Source organism: Balaenoptera borealis, assembly GCF_965194805.1.
Source record: "Balaenoptera borealis genome assembly, chromosome: 11".
Lineage (NCBI taxonomy): Eukaryota > Metazoa > Chordata > Mammalia > Artiodactyla > Balaenopteridae > Balaenoptera > Balaenoptera borealis.
In genome coordinates, this window is record NC_138868.1 from 110547178 (window position 1) to 110561267 (window position 14090).

General features: G+C 42.2%; 1 protein-coding gene across 7 annotated transcripts in view; it reads right to left on the minus strand.

Moving 5' to 3' along the window:
• Positions 1-14090, minus strand: part of OPCML (opioid binding protein/cell adhesion molecule like) — a 1243265-nt gene that overhangs the window by 375206 nt on the left and 853969 nt on the right. The window lies entirely within an intron of this gene.

Sequence of the window (14090 nt, forward strand, 5' to 3'; positions counted from 1 at the left end):
ATCCTTGTGGCCACAGCTCCACAAGAGGCAAGGATTCCCACTGCAGTAATGCGGAAGGAGCTGAAGACACTGCCTACAAGACCACAGAGTTACTCATATATGTTCCGAACTGAATGGAATGTGCACCTTTAGAAGTGAAAAGGTTATACTGAATCACTGTGAAGCCTTTACTGTGAACTTAAAAAAGGCATCGTTCCCCAGGGTGCTCAGTTTCATTTCTTGCCTGATTTTAGTGACTCTCATAAAACCCTCTGCTGTAAGCAGAAGCCCTTGACCCAAGCTATCATTACTGTCCAGCTGGACTCTATTAATAGTTTCCTCACTTATCTCTTTGCTTCCAGGTTCACCACATTAAATTTATGCCTCATTCTCTCATGAGTCATTTTTCTAAAACATCCTATCAGATTATGTCTTTCCTTTTGATGACCCACCAGGATTTTCAAGTCATTCTAGGAGAATACAAGGCTCATCATCTTGACCTCTTGGTCCACTGAGTATTTGCAGGATCCTGTATTACACTTCAGATGAAAGGGACTTCTTATGAAGTATGTGAGGATATGAGGAGGGTACACAAACATGGAATCCATCAGAAAAAAAAATAGATAAGAGATGAAGATTGAAATGTTCCAATGACTCTCTTCACTCTTAGGATCAAGTTCAAAGTCCTTAGCAATGAAATTTAAGGTCCTTTTAAACCTGACTCTTGCCCTTATTTTAGATTCTTTTCCCCCAAATATTTCATGTTTTTTCATGTCTCTCTAAGATTTCACAGGTTGAATAGGGGATGGTTAAGAAGAGTGAAATTTAGGGCCCTCTTTCCAGTAGCTTAGTTGTGAGGAGAATGAGAGAGATGACGGTGGTTAAAGGAAGACACGGAGTTGACAATACATGTTTATATGTTTCTATGTTGTGACATAGTTGAGCGTGGAATGTCTAGAGGAGGAAAACAATATTTGATGGAATATAATCCTGGAGGAGAAAGAAATATATGTAAGTAAAGGGATATGTCTTAAATGCTCACCTAAGATGTATGGAAGGAAGACAAGATGGGTACTAGATGCAAATAAAAGAAGGAGAGGAAGAAGCAGCTTGAGTTAGGTCACACCTGATGGCCTAATTGTCCTCTCTGAGGAGTAGCAAATGAGGTCAGCTGGTAAGAGTATGAAGGGTGGCCAGGGAGCATGGAATCTGGAGGAGAATGAAAATGTTTGGGAGAGCTGCACTGTCAAATGAGAGACATTGGACTAAGGATCCAGAGGGTTTCCAAACATCATGAGAAATCACACAGGATGGTATTGATTCAATCTTCATGGTATTATGACTTAACATGACCACAGACAAGCAGTCTCTCCTAGGTCAGTTCTACTCTAGAGCAGGGCTTGGCAAACTGTTTACAGAAAGGGCCATATATAAGTCTTTAGGCTTTGCAGAACATATGATCTGTGCTGCAGACACTCCATTCTGCCATTTGAAAGCATCCATAGACAATATAAATGAATGTGCATGTATCAATCACATTTTATTTACAGACACTGAAATATGAATTTCATATGATTTTCATGTATTATGAAGTATCCTTCTTCTTTTGATTTGTTTTCAATCCTTTACCAATGTAAAAAAACATTCTTTACTCATGTGTGATACAAAAACAGGGAGTGGGCAGGATTTGGCCCACAGGCCATAGATTGCTCACTTTTCTCAGGAATCTGACCAATGATTTTCCTATTTGTTCACACACTTCTACCGTCACATGTATTTAGTCACTGCGCATTCTATCATTTCTCATTCAGTTCTCACGGCTTAACTTTCAAATAAGAGCTATGTGCATTTACCTCCAACTGCAGATAAGACTTCTTATTTACAACAGGAAGAGAAACCTGGTGCCTGGTGTTCAGGGAGCAAGGGTACCACTCATAGGAGATGAAGAAAACTAAAAATCACAAAGTGAGTTCAAGAGCCTTGAGAGAGTTTTTGGTCCATTGTGAGACTGCATTATAGCATTTCCACGACCCAGATAGAACACAAATACATAGCCTGCATTTTCCTTCATCCTCAGATACAATCTCCTCCCTCCAGAGCCATAGCCCTCTTTTTCAAAATCAGTGGGACTGGGGTAGATCGGTGTAGTGAGTCAACAAATAAAGTAGGAGAGTTTCAGTTCTTTATTGATGTTATAAAAATCATAGGTGAGTAGGGATCTGGCATCAAGAGACTCCGGGATTGGAAAGAAATCGTTTCCCCTCACAAACATATTTCTGTGCTCCTGTTCTCTCCCAATAAAGGGACTAAGACCCTTTAGTTGACTTGCAAACTCACTGAAGATGGGAATAAGCAACAGTGGATACTGGCTCAGGTGGTGTAAGATGTGGGTACCACTTGTAAAGATGATGGATGTTGCCAAATGGTAATTTTCTCTGTGTGGCGGCTATGATTGATCTGTGGCTTGATGTAATGGTCAATCTTAAAGAAAAAAATATCATGTCATCATACAATGGAAGTTTCAGATGACCGGGGTGGGGGTGGGAGCTGGGCTATTGCTTTGCTTCTGAAGATGACTCACTATAAAAAAATAATGTTTATCTAAAACCCAAATCCACCAAGCCAGTAGAGGCCAGTATATATAATTTTATTAATGGAGAATTCCAAAGAAACTTACTTTGTCTCTTAATTGGCCCTGAAGTCCTTGGTAGGAAACTGAAGGACTTGGGACCACAGGTAGTATTTTCATCTCTTCTTTATTTTTGTCTTTAGAAAAGAAAATAGGATTTGTAGAGCAGACAGCTGGATAGGTAGATGATACTAAAGGAAAATAACATTTGCTTTTTCTGGAAAGATGCCTATGCTCTCACAGAGGTGATCCCATGACAAGGGCAGAGAATATCTCATAATTCCCTGAAATACAATACTGAATCTGGCAGGAGACAACTCAGCTTTACCAGGAGGGCTTCGAATTTAAATTTCAGGGGCAAAGGCAGTGGTGAAATTAGATATAACTATATTTTTAGAAGATAGGTGCAATCTAACAAAAAAAAATTGTAAGAAAAGAAGTGCCTAGTAATTATCAGGAGAAAATACTTATGGCTACTGAAGTCTATATATCAATGTGGGGAGTATTTGTAAAACACAAAATGAACTTTAAAATTTACTCTAAAGAGTTAAACTAAAATAATTTAAGTATCACCAAGACATGATGAAATAGTGACCATAACATAGCGGTACAAGAGAGAAACTCATCCTAAAGTAATTTCTGAAGAGGTAGAAAGAGGCATTTTATATTAAGAAAGCATCAACTTGAGAATAGCTATTTCATGATTATTGGAGCCCCTTTAGCAGGTTTGGGCCATGCTGAGAACTAGGAGAAGAGGGCCAAGGACCCAAACATTAACAGATGAAAACTATAAAAACTCTGAGCCTGGGAAAATAACACCAAAATCAATCTAAAAACATGCATTCTCTGCAAAACTTTCCTCTCATTTCCCATCTTCACCCATGGCTAGATTTATCATGTTCTCCTGCATTGCTGTTCTATCTTATACATCCAACTAGCACTCTATTTTAACACTCTATTTTGCGATCACTAGTTAAACAGCCATCTCCTAAGCTAGACTGAGTTACATGTCTTATTATTATTTTGTTCCCTTAAACCAATCGTCCAGGACATTTGTAAAAAGTATTCATAAATGTTTGTTAGATAAATGGACAAGGGAAAGGAAGGGACTAAGAAACAGAGCCAAGTTGGAAATAAGAAAGCATTGATTTGTGCATCAAAATTGTGGGGAACATAAAGCACGGGTGAAATGCAACAGTAAATACATTTTGGCTCTCTCCTTTGTTGCTAGAGCAGCCCACAGAATGTGGATGTAGGGAAAAGAGAGTAGGTAAGACAGGATATGAATTTATACATGAAATGGATGCATATAGAGAAAAGAAGTTGGAAATAGTAAGTCATTGGTCAGGTAAGCTGAGGACTCTAAATTGGGTAAATTTAGTATGTGAAGCCCCTTGCATTTTTCATATGTTTCATGGACATGGTTTTGAAGAGCAGTCATATTCAAGAATCGTTAAACTAGATGAATAAAAAATGCATAAAACTTCTGTTTCTGTGTATAATATAATAGTCATAATGGACTAATGTTCTTCCTAATATAATTTTAAAAGCTGTATAAATTACAAAAATAACATTTTTAAAGGTAATCAGAGAGCTGCAGACATAAAGACTAGATAAGCTCAATTCCAGAAAGGAAAGACCATTCAGGGGATCATCAGCTTCTGTCTCCTCGCTATCCCCACCCGCAACTGGGCTGGAAATTGGGTTTGGTTCAGGCAGAACTTTATGCAAAAAAAAGAGACTCAACAAAGCTTTTACTGGTAATGTAAGGCTGGAGTGACAAACTGAAACCTTCAGGCACCTGGAACGCATGGCTAGCTTTCACTGTGAGATATCTGCTGTGTCCTCGGGCGGCACAGGAAGCTGGGGCGCTAGCCAAGTGAAATTATGTGCAGTCTTGTGGTGCCCTTCAATAACACATCTTCCTCAAGGTCCTTGATTCATTTTATGGATTTAGTTTTCCATTGAACTTCTCCATCCTTTCATCTGTTTAATCTAACTCTTAAACATGTGTTGGTTAATTTTATGTCAACTTGGCTGGGCCATAATGTGCAGTTATTTGGTCAAACATTCTGGATGTTTCTATGGGGGTGTGTTTTGGATAAGATTAACATTAAAATCAGTGGACTTTGACTAAAGCAGATTGCCCTCCATCATGTAAGTGGGCTTCATCCAATCAGTTGAAGGTCAGAATAGAACAAAAAACTCACCTCCCCCAAGCCAGAGGGAACTCTGTGACTGATGACCTTTGCACTTGAATTGTAACACCGGCTCTTCTCTGAGTGTCTAGTCTTCCTGCCTACCCTGCAGATTTTGTACTAGCCAGCCTCCATAATTGCGTGAGCCAATTTATTAAAATGAATCTCTCTCTCTCTCTCTTTCTCTCTCATATATATATATATATATATATATATATATATATATATATATATACACATATATATGATGATACACATCATATTGTTTCTGTTTCTCTGTAAAGCACTGACTATACACATGTTAATCACAGTTATTTAAAAATACTTGTCTACTAAATCATATATAGGTCTATTTCTATTATCTTTTTTTCTCTTTACTATCACTCATATGTCCTCACCTTTTCACATATCATATATATTATATACAATAGATATATGTCTAATGCCAGATATTTCATGCATAACAGAGGATATAGAAAACTCCTCTAGAGGAAAATGACATCTGCAGCCTCCATAGTTCCTTTATGTGTCATGTCAGTTATTCAGCACAAAATCATTAGAGGCAAGAAAACATGACTGATAATCAATAGAGAAAAGAAGAAGGCATAGAAACAGACCTACAGAGAATACTTATATTGGCATTAGCAAACAAAGAGTTTAAATAACTATGGCTAGCACAGTAAAGAAAATATAGAAAACTGGATAAAATAGGTGCAAGAATTGAGAATTTTAACAAAGTATTTTGCTCCATTAGAAAAATATCACATGGAAATTCTAAGACTGAAAGATACAATATCCAAAATCATTAATACAATAGATGGACTTAATGGTGGTTGGCACAGAATTAGCAAAATAGAATATAGGCCAATAGAAAATATCCAAATCGAAGAACTGATAAGAAAGAAGAGTGTTATATAGCATGCTACCATTTGGGCATATAAAAAGAAAGATATATATTTTTCTCTAGGACTAAAATATCCCTGGTAATACACGCCAGACCAAAAACTAGGAACATAGATTGTCTCCAGGAACTAGGTTGCTGAAAGACAGAGGTGGGAGACAGTCGTTTCACTATTTTCACTGTGTTCCTTTTGAACTTTTATTCTACTGTCTATTGAAGTAAAATGAAACTATAAAGTAAAACTAATAAACAAACAAAAAAAAGCTGATGTACTTTGTCAGAGGAGGGAAAGGGCTCTTAAGAAAATTAAGGAGGGCAGGACAATGAAAACGTTAGAGAAAACAAAAGTGGTAGTTTTGTGGATGAAGACTAATGTCACCCACACTGACACAGCGTGTGTATGATATTTTGCTAAAACAAATTGACAAACTGGCGCTGGTTCATTCATTCATCCATTAACTCAACAAATATTTACTAGGTGCCTATCATGTGCCAGACACTATCAGAAACACCAAAAAGACAAGGGTGAAAAAGATAAGCAGGTCCCTGACCCCCAGAAGAGAAACAGGCATTAAAAAGGCAATTATAAGCATGACAGGTATTTAAAGAGACAGAGACAGAGAAAGAGAGATGTACTGTATTAAGGAGTGATAAAAACAGTACAGACATGTACTTGAAGCTTTGCCATACTAAAACAGGCCCATATGATACATTTCAGATTAATCTTGAAAACTTTTTATCTCTTAGAAGAAAGAAAAATAATGAGAAAGTTATATTTGGACAAAACGAAGTTATTAAGTGATTTAGAGAACAGAGACTTTCCCACTCTACTTATTTATGACATTCCCAGAATAACAGGGCAGTGGTAGGCACAAAACCAATATTTGTAGAATAACGTAATCAATAAGAATGCTTTAAAATATGCATTTGAAAAAAAATTCTGAAACTTTCATTACAAATGTATATTCCAGCTATTTATGTGTTGAGTAGGCTTTTGGATATGCAAAATTGTAATTTGATGTTAGTCATAAGGCTGTTTCTTGCAGAAAAAAATACTTAGGAATTAATTAAATGAAATACAGTACAGCATATGGTGAACTACCCATTGCAAATTACTTGGTAGAAGGATATTTAAATGACCTCCAAATATATATGTTCTATAAAGTGAAAAAGCGGGTTACAAACAGTTGTACATGATATTCTCCATTTTTGCTAAGAAGACACAATATATGTATGTTTGTAATTAAGATACCAGAGATTAGTTCGAGTCATGGGATGAATGAGTTGTACTTTTCTTCTTTTAATTATCTATACTTTCCTCAAGAAATATAATAAGGGACATCATCAGTGAGTTATGTTAAATGTATTTTAATTTCCAAATAACCGACCAAACAACTTACATAACATAGCATGTCTTGTAACTGCAGCCTGCTGTGCTGTTCATAATGGTCTAGAGGAAGAACAGGGTCCCACTTCCTTTAATGCCCTTTGTTAACCCACAGCCTGCGGAGTGTGGGGATTATTCTGAATGCTTACACTCCTCTTCTCATACCAGGGATATCCCTGTTGGCCTCCCCACCTCTGGAAATGTTAGGGGGTCTTACACACAGCCTGCACACAGGAAAACCTGAATAAACAGATGAATCAAACAAAGGAAGAAATAAGGAAAAGGAAGTGTGGAGTATGAATTTCCTTCCTGCTGTCTTGAGTTCTCAGGGGCCAATAATAGGCAGGACCATTAACCTCTAGATAGTGAGGACCCTGCTTTCACATGCAAGTTCTGTACTACCTTCCTTGTCGTCATTGCCGTGAACCACAAAAGTGAGAAAAGAAGCAAAGCATTTCTTATTCCACTTATGGATATGTGAGGTTGAATCTAATCAGGTCATCCAGTGTCTTACAAATACCTAGCCAGACATTTAAGCTCCTACTTCAAGGAAGCAAAAGACTTAAAAAATGAGAGATAGATAGATAGATAGATGATAGATAGATGTTAGATTAGATAGATAGATGATAAATGTTAGATGGTAGATAGGTAGATAAATACTGTAGATAGATGATAGATCGATAGATGATAGATGTTAGATGTTTAGATAGATAGGTAGATGAATAGATGATCAAAAGATAGATAGGCAGATAGATAGATGATAGATAGATACATACATACACACATAGGGTCTGGTTTGAGAACATGTTGTCCAGTGTTGCACTCTCCTTTGCCCTACACTAATTCACTGGGGTGAGTTCCTTGGAAACCAGGGAGTTTAATGGGCTATGGCGGGGTGGGGATGGGGCAGGGTTCCAGAAGCTCTGCTGAACTCACTATATACATCTAAACAGTTAAAGTTCTATCTCAGACCAGTTGGTGAAAGGAGGTAAGGCTAACAATAGGCCAGTTAAAGCTTTCCCCGAATTATAAAGAGCTCCTTTTTGGCCTGTCCCTGCCTTACCGGGACATTCACGATCTGTAGCTGGTGAGTTCCTTCCCCTCTCTCTTCCCCCGACCTGCCCTTCTGAGGGGGTCCTATTGCAGATACTTAGCACATATGTTCAGCCCAGACCTTTTACGCTTCTGGACCAAACAGCATTAAACATTGAATAAAAAAGCCTACACTCGTCAAATCAATCAAATTTCAGGTCACTTAAACTTACTGTGAGCCATGAGCCCCTGGATACTGGGATGACCCAGCTGCACGGGCTGGAAAGGGGTCAGGGCTGCTGCTTCGGACCGCTCTTTTGCCCAAGCTGACATGCAAAGCTATCAGGGTCACAGGTAGGTGCTTCACATGCGTTTTTCAGTGCAAGCCTCCCGTTCCAGTGATCTCTAGTGGCATCTAGACCGTCAGCATAACACAGGGGCTGGTGGGGGGCCCTGGAGTCGCTTCTCTCCTCCCCTGGGAGGAGATGCAGACATCCGTCAGCACCCAGTAAGGCAGAGCAGAGGCCCGATGTCGGTCCTGGCCGCGCCTTCCCCAGCCGCCTCTGGAAGGAGTGGTGGGAGAGCTGAACGATCTGTTCTGGAAGGGGATCTGCTCCCACATGCCAGACAGAGCAAGGCCTTTAGACAGCGACAGGCAAGAGGAACAGCCGATTTAACGTGCTCTGATTCCCTCCTGTAAAGACGGGGAAATTATCTGCTTGCCTCGAATATCTTCATTAAAAATGCATTTAAGCTGTGAAACTCTACGAAGGAGAGACCTGTAATACATGAAAGATTAGCCCCAGATTGCTGATTGGGCTGTTTTACATCATTATGGTAATTAAGCTTGCAAGTCTGTTGTGCTGACTTCAACAATTTCCTCCCTTTGCCTTTGTCTCCAATTCAAGGTATTTCCCCCTCTTTCCATCTTACAACCTTTCAGCCTTCTTCCAATCCTCCCCTTCCCTCACCCCCATCTCCAAGCATCTCCTCAGAGCCAGGCTGGTCCAGCCTCATGCATATGCATTTGACTTCAGCCTGATTCAACTTCTCATGGCTTCTCTGCCAACTTCGTCCTGACTTTGCGCAGAGAAAAGGGAAGAAATTAATGGTAATTACAAGGTGTGAGTGGGTATTACAGCTCTCTATCTGATTGTCAGTGAAACCAAATGAAAATGGAACATAATCAGCCAATTATTAGAATGCAGAGTAAACAAACGAAGACTTATCTCTTATTCACCTTTTCTTGCTTACTTTCCATCCTCAGGCTGGCAAGCCTGGCTCAGGGAGGGATCAGAGACCCCAGGGCAGTATTTTGCACGGCCCCCTGGGACTCCACGGGCCCTGCACTGCACAGATGGTGGGCAGGGCGTGGGAGGTCTGGAGAGCCAGTTCACAGCTGCACAGCCCCGAGGACCCCTCGGCCCTCCAGGGTCTCAGGGATCACTCCCACCCTCACCCCTGCCACCTGCCGGAGTCACGGGTATCCCTAAATTTCCCCACCGGATGAAGAGGTTCCATATTTCTTCCTGCCTTTTGTAAATACCTTGCACAGCTTCTTGCAACGCATGGGAACTCTGCTCTCAGGGACACCAAGCAGATCTGGGACATTCCCCTGAGAAATCGGGGCTCTCCGAGGCAGCGGATGGATTACAAGGAGAAACGAGAGAAAGGCTTTTCATCGTGACAGAGGCCGGGTGTGTGTCTGTGAAGGATGCCCCGTGCAAAAGCAGTTCCAAGGGCCCAGCCGGCCGCCTCCCATTTCCTGATGACCCCTGGTTCCAGATCACTGCTGGCAGAGTGAAACACACAAGAACCAAACCCAAGCCCTTCTCTTCCCCTAATGCCAATTTGTGGTACACAGCTGAGATTTTTAATAACAGAAAAGTACTACATATGTGTGTTCCCATCTATGTGCAGGCCTCACCCGTCAACAGCCTCGCTGTGCTCTAGGATGCAGCAGGGAGATGCAGGGCAAACCTCTGTCACCGAGGAGACCATTTCTACCCTGCCTGTCCACGTTCCCTGCCAGGGGACTCTCTGTAGCTCAATTCACTTCTCCAAGTCTCAGTCACCTCATTTGTAAGTGAAGACTGTAATAGTATCCATCTCATGAATTTGAAAGGATTATATGAAATAATGCACGCCAACTGCACCTAGTGAATATTCATTATCATTGCACCACGATGTATATAAGTTGTCGGCGTTTAATCTCTGAATGTACTTCTTCATAGATGATACACCTTGCCAATGGTCTTGAGAGAACGCCGTGTCTTCTTTTTAGGACTCTGATGGGCACCCAGCTCTGCCTGGTCATCCTCTCCGTTTCTCTAGTCTGTTTGCTCATTTGCTCACCCAGTCTCCACACCATCTTTCTTCCTGGGTTCCTCAAACCTTCACACCTCCATGCACCCTGCCATCCCTCCCCTCCCAACAGACCCTCAGCTTCAGAAGCTACTGAGAACACAGGAACTCTGGCATGGGGACAAACCTTTTCTTCCCTTCAGCATATTTAAGAAACTCTGAACACGTGTCCCCAAGCTCTCTCCCCTCTACTTCTTGAAAGGGACATCGTGTCTCAGCCACTCTCAGTGGCCGACCCCTTCTTCCGAGATTCCTAGAATCTAGCTGCCCTAGGTTCCAAACCCCTTGCCTGCTGCTCAAGGTCTTCGTGACGAGGTCTCTGCCACTCTACCGCATCATCCATATGCTTCTCTCCGGGATCACCCCTGTCACCATCCAAACACCGCCTAGGATGTCTCGCCTTACAAAGAAGCCAACAGAAGAGACACAGGCTCTCTATTTACCTCTCAGCTCTCTCCTTTACCGCCTCAGTTCTTTGCCCTGTCACAGCAAAATGTCACAGAGGGATGCTATACACTCCCAGCCTTCACTTACTGTCAGTTCATTTTCTCCTGAACACACCCCATCAGGCTCTCATCTTTACCATTCCTCTGAAATTGCCCTTCGAGGTCTCAGAGGACCTCCACGTTGTTGAAACTGGTCCATGATGGGTCAGAAGCATCCCACACAGGCAACCACTGTCCTCTTGAAAAACGCCCTGTGTTTCCTGTGACACTGGCTTCTGCCTCACTCACTGTTCCTATCCTGTGTCCTTCTGCTGGACACTACCTGGAGTGTCTTAGGATTAAGTCCTGATGTTCCTCTCTACTTGCACCCTTCCCTCCTTGATCTCATCAGTACTATTAGTGGACATTCTGTATGCGGGAGGCCCCCAACTTAAATCTTGGCCGGGATGCTGACCACTTCCTGGACCTCCCCCGTTTGATGTCTAACAGGAATCACCAGTTCTAGCTAAAGACGTGCTCTCTGTACCATCACCCACCTCCCTCCAAGAATAACTAGTCCTCTTCCTCTGGCTTTCACTTTCTCACTGAACACAACTACCATTCATGTAGCTGTCCTAGATAAAAACCCAATCATCACCCTTGATTGCTCTCTCTATTTTTTTCACATCCAACCCATCGGCTGCCTCTGTCCATTCTGGCTGCAACATATATCTAGCATCTGCCCACTTTCTCCATCCCCTCTGCCGTCCTTCCCAGGCCAAGTCACTCTCAGGTCTTCCCTGGACACTGTAAAGGGACCATCAGCCTCACTGCTTCTACTCACCTCCGAACATACATTCCCTACCCAGCAGCCTCCTTTCTAATCTGAAAATCAGAGGGCACCTGCCTTCAACACATCTTCCAATGGCTTTCAACTTCAACTGGGGAAGAAAAGCAATCCCATTTCTCTGTTTGCCGAGCCTCCCTCTGGAGGCCCCTGCTCACTGCGCTGCCATCACGCTGGCCCAGGCGGCCCCACCCGTCTTTAAGCTGGTGCACTTTCTCAACCCGGTATCGGGACGGCTCCTCCTGCAGATCTTTGCGTCGGAGGACGCTCTGTCTTCCAGGTCTCGGATCAGAGAGGGCTCCTCAGTTACGTCATCCAAAGACCCAGCTCTCCCCACCCCCTCAGGCTCTACCACACTGCTATTGCGTCCACTTTTTGCTGCCTTTATCATTATTTGACTTCACCTCTTAAATTATTTATGCACTTGGTTATTACCTGTCTCCCCCTGTTAGACCCTGAGCCCCGTGACAGCAGTCACCCACCTGTTCCATCTATCTCTACATCCCCAACAATTTTACAAGTACCTGGTGTACAGTCTAATTTAAGACATATTGATTTATTTAATGAACGAATAAGTTGCTTAGAGTCTAACACTATGACTATAAATGGCCCTCTAGATACCCTGAAATCTAAGGATGCCCGTAACCCAACCTCAACAATGCCCTTCCTGCGTGCCTTCAGGACCATCTCCTTCTTCCTTCTCCCCCATCAATGCTCCCACTCATGACCAGCACAGACCTGGATTTAAATCCCACCTCCTCCACCTGATGGGTGTCATTGGACAAGTTTAAACCCGTGTAACGCCTCCACTTTCTCAACAGTAAAATGAGATAAGAGTTCCTACTTTGAAAAACTATGTGAAGGTTAATGAGATAAAGTTCCTAGAATGACCAGGCTTTGCTCTCAGTAAATGGCCATCCCTTTCCTCTGTCCTCAGTGTACATGAGTTCGACTTGCCCCTGGGAAAGGGGGTTGGAAAAACGAGTCTAATTAAACTAATTTACACCAACGTGTGAATGACGCTTAGCCCTTCAGCCATTCGAGAGAAAGCTTATTAACCTAAATGCATTACTAACTGGTAGAATCTCTGTTCGTTTAACAGAGTGAAGGGAACGTTCAGGCAGACAAGGCATATACCTTTGGGCTAGGATGGTGGGCCAGCAGAAGGGATACACCTCTGGGCCAAGGGGGTCTCCTCCCATGGATTGTTCATCCTCTTCATGTTATTTGGGTTATTTTTTCCCCTCTTTGTCCATAATGAACCTACCACCTCCTGGAGCACTCAGGTTTTTTATTTGTTGGTTTTATTCTTAGGGTATTTTTTTCACCCTCTCCGAAAGGAGGTTTCTACAAATGCCCAGAGATGCGGCTGTCGTTCGTGTTGAGCGGCTCCATGGGGTGTAAACCTGTCTCCTTCTGGGAACGGTAGGTGTGGATGTAGGTGATAGATGGGCAATCAGACGCACAGGTGTGCTTTCCATGTGCCTGCAGACACTTAAATATGCGTGACTGTCTGTCACACCGTCAGCCAACCACCCGAAATTTCAGTACCAGCAAGCTCTTTCGGGCCTGGAAACTATGAAAAATGCATTTGAAAGAGCAAGTTTTTGATGACAATTGTCATTAACAACTTTATTTTCAAACACATTTCACGGTGCATTTCATGCAGAGAAGGGTTTCTAATCTTCTGAACTTCCAGTCTGCCAGGCTGAGTGGAGCGGTGACACTTCCCTTTGAACACAGGTAGCGAAGGAAGCCCCAGAGAATGGCAACCGCAGAGAGAAAATGCAGACTTGGGGGAGAACACAAGAGGCACCTGTGTTTGCCTTCACAGACATGACCAACACCCACGCGACCTTTGTCCCGTGATTATTGCAAAGAGCAGAAAAGGCTAGTTTATAAAGCATGGCCAGAGCATTTCCCCAAATGGTCTCAGTTGTTTTAATTATCAATTGTCCGTTTGTCTGGTAAGAAGGTATTTCTCTTAACTTACCCCTTACTGCATTATACCCACAGAATTTATCTCACTCAGGCCTGATTGGTCTGAGTCTTGGTTATAGATAAGAAGGTTGGTAGCCATAGGAAAGGTGGTATTTGTTGTTACTCTCTCTCTAATAAGAGGTAGGGTGAGGCAAGATTCCTTTGTATGAACACACACAAAGAGGACTTATCTGAATACTTTCAGTAACAGTAAATAGCCTATACCAGGAATCACCATGCTTAAAGCAAAGCTTCTAAGAAGAGATGGAGGCCAGAGGAGAATAAAGACATGAGGAGAAAACCAGTAAGTCTCCAAATATTGGTCGTTCAGCACCAGATTCATCTCAA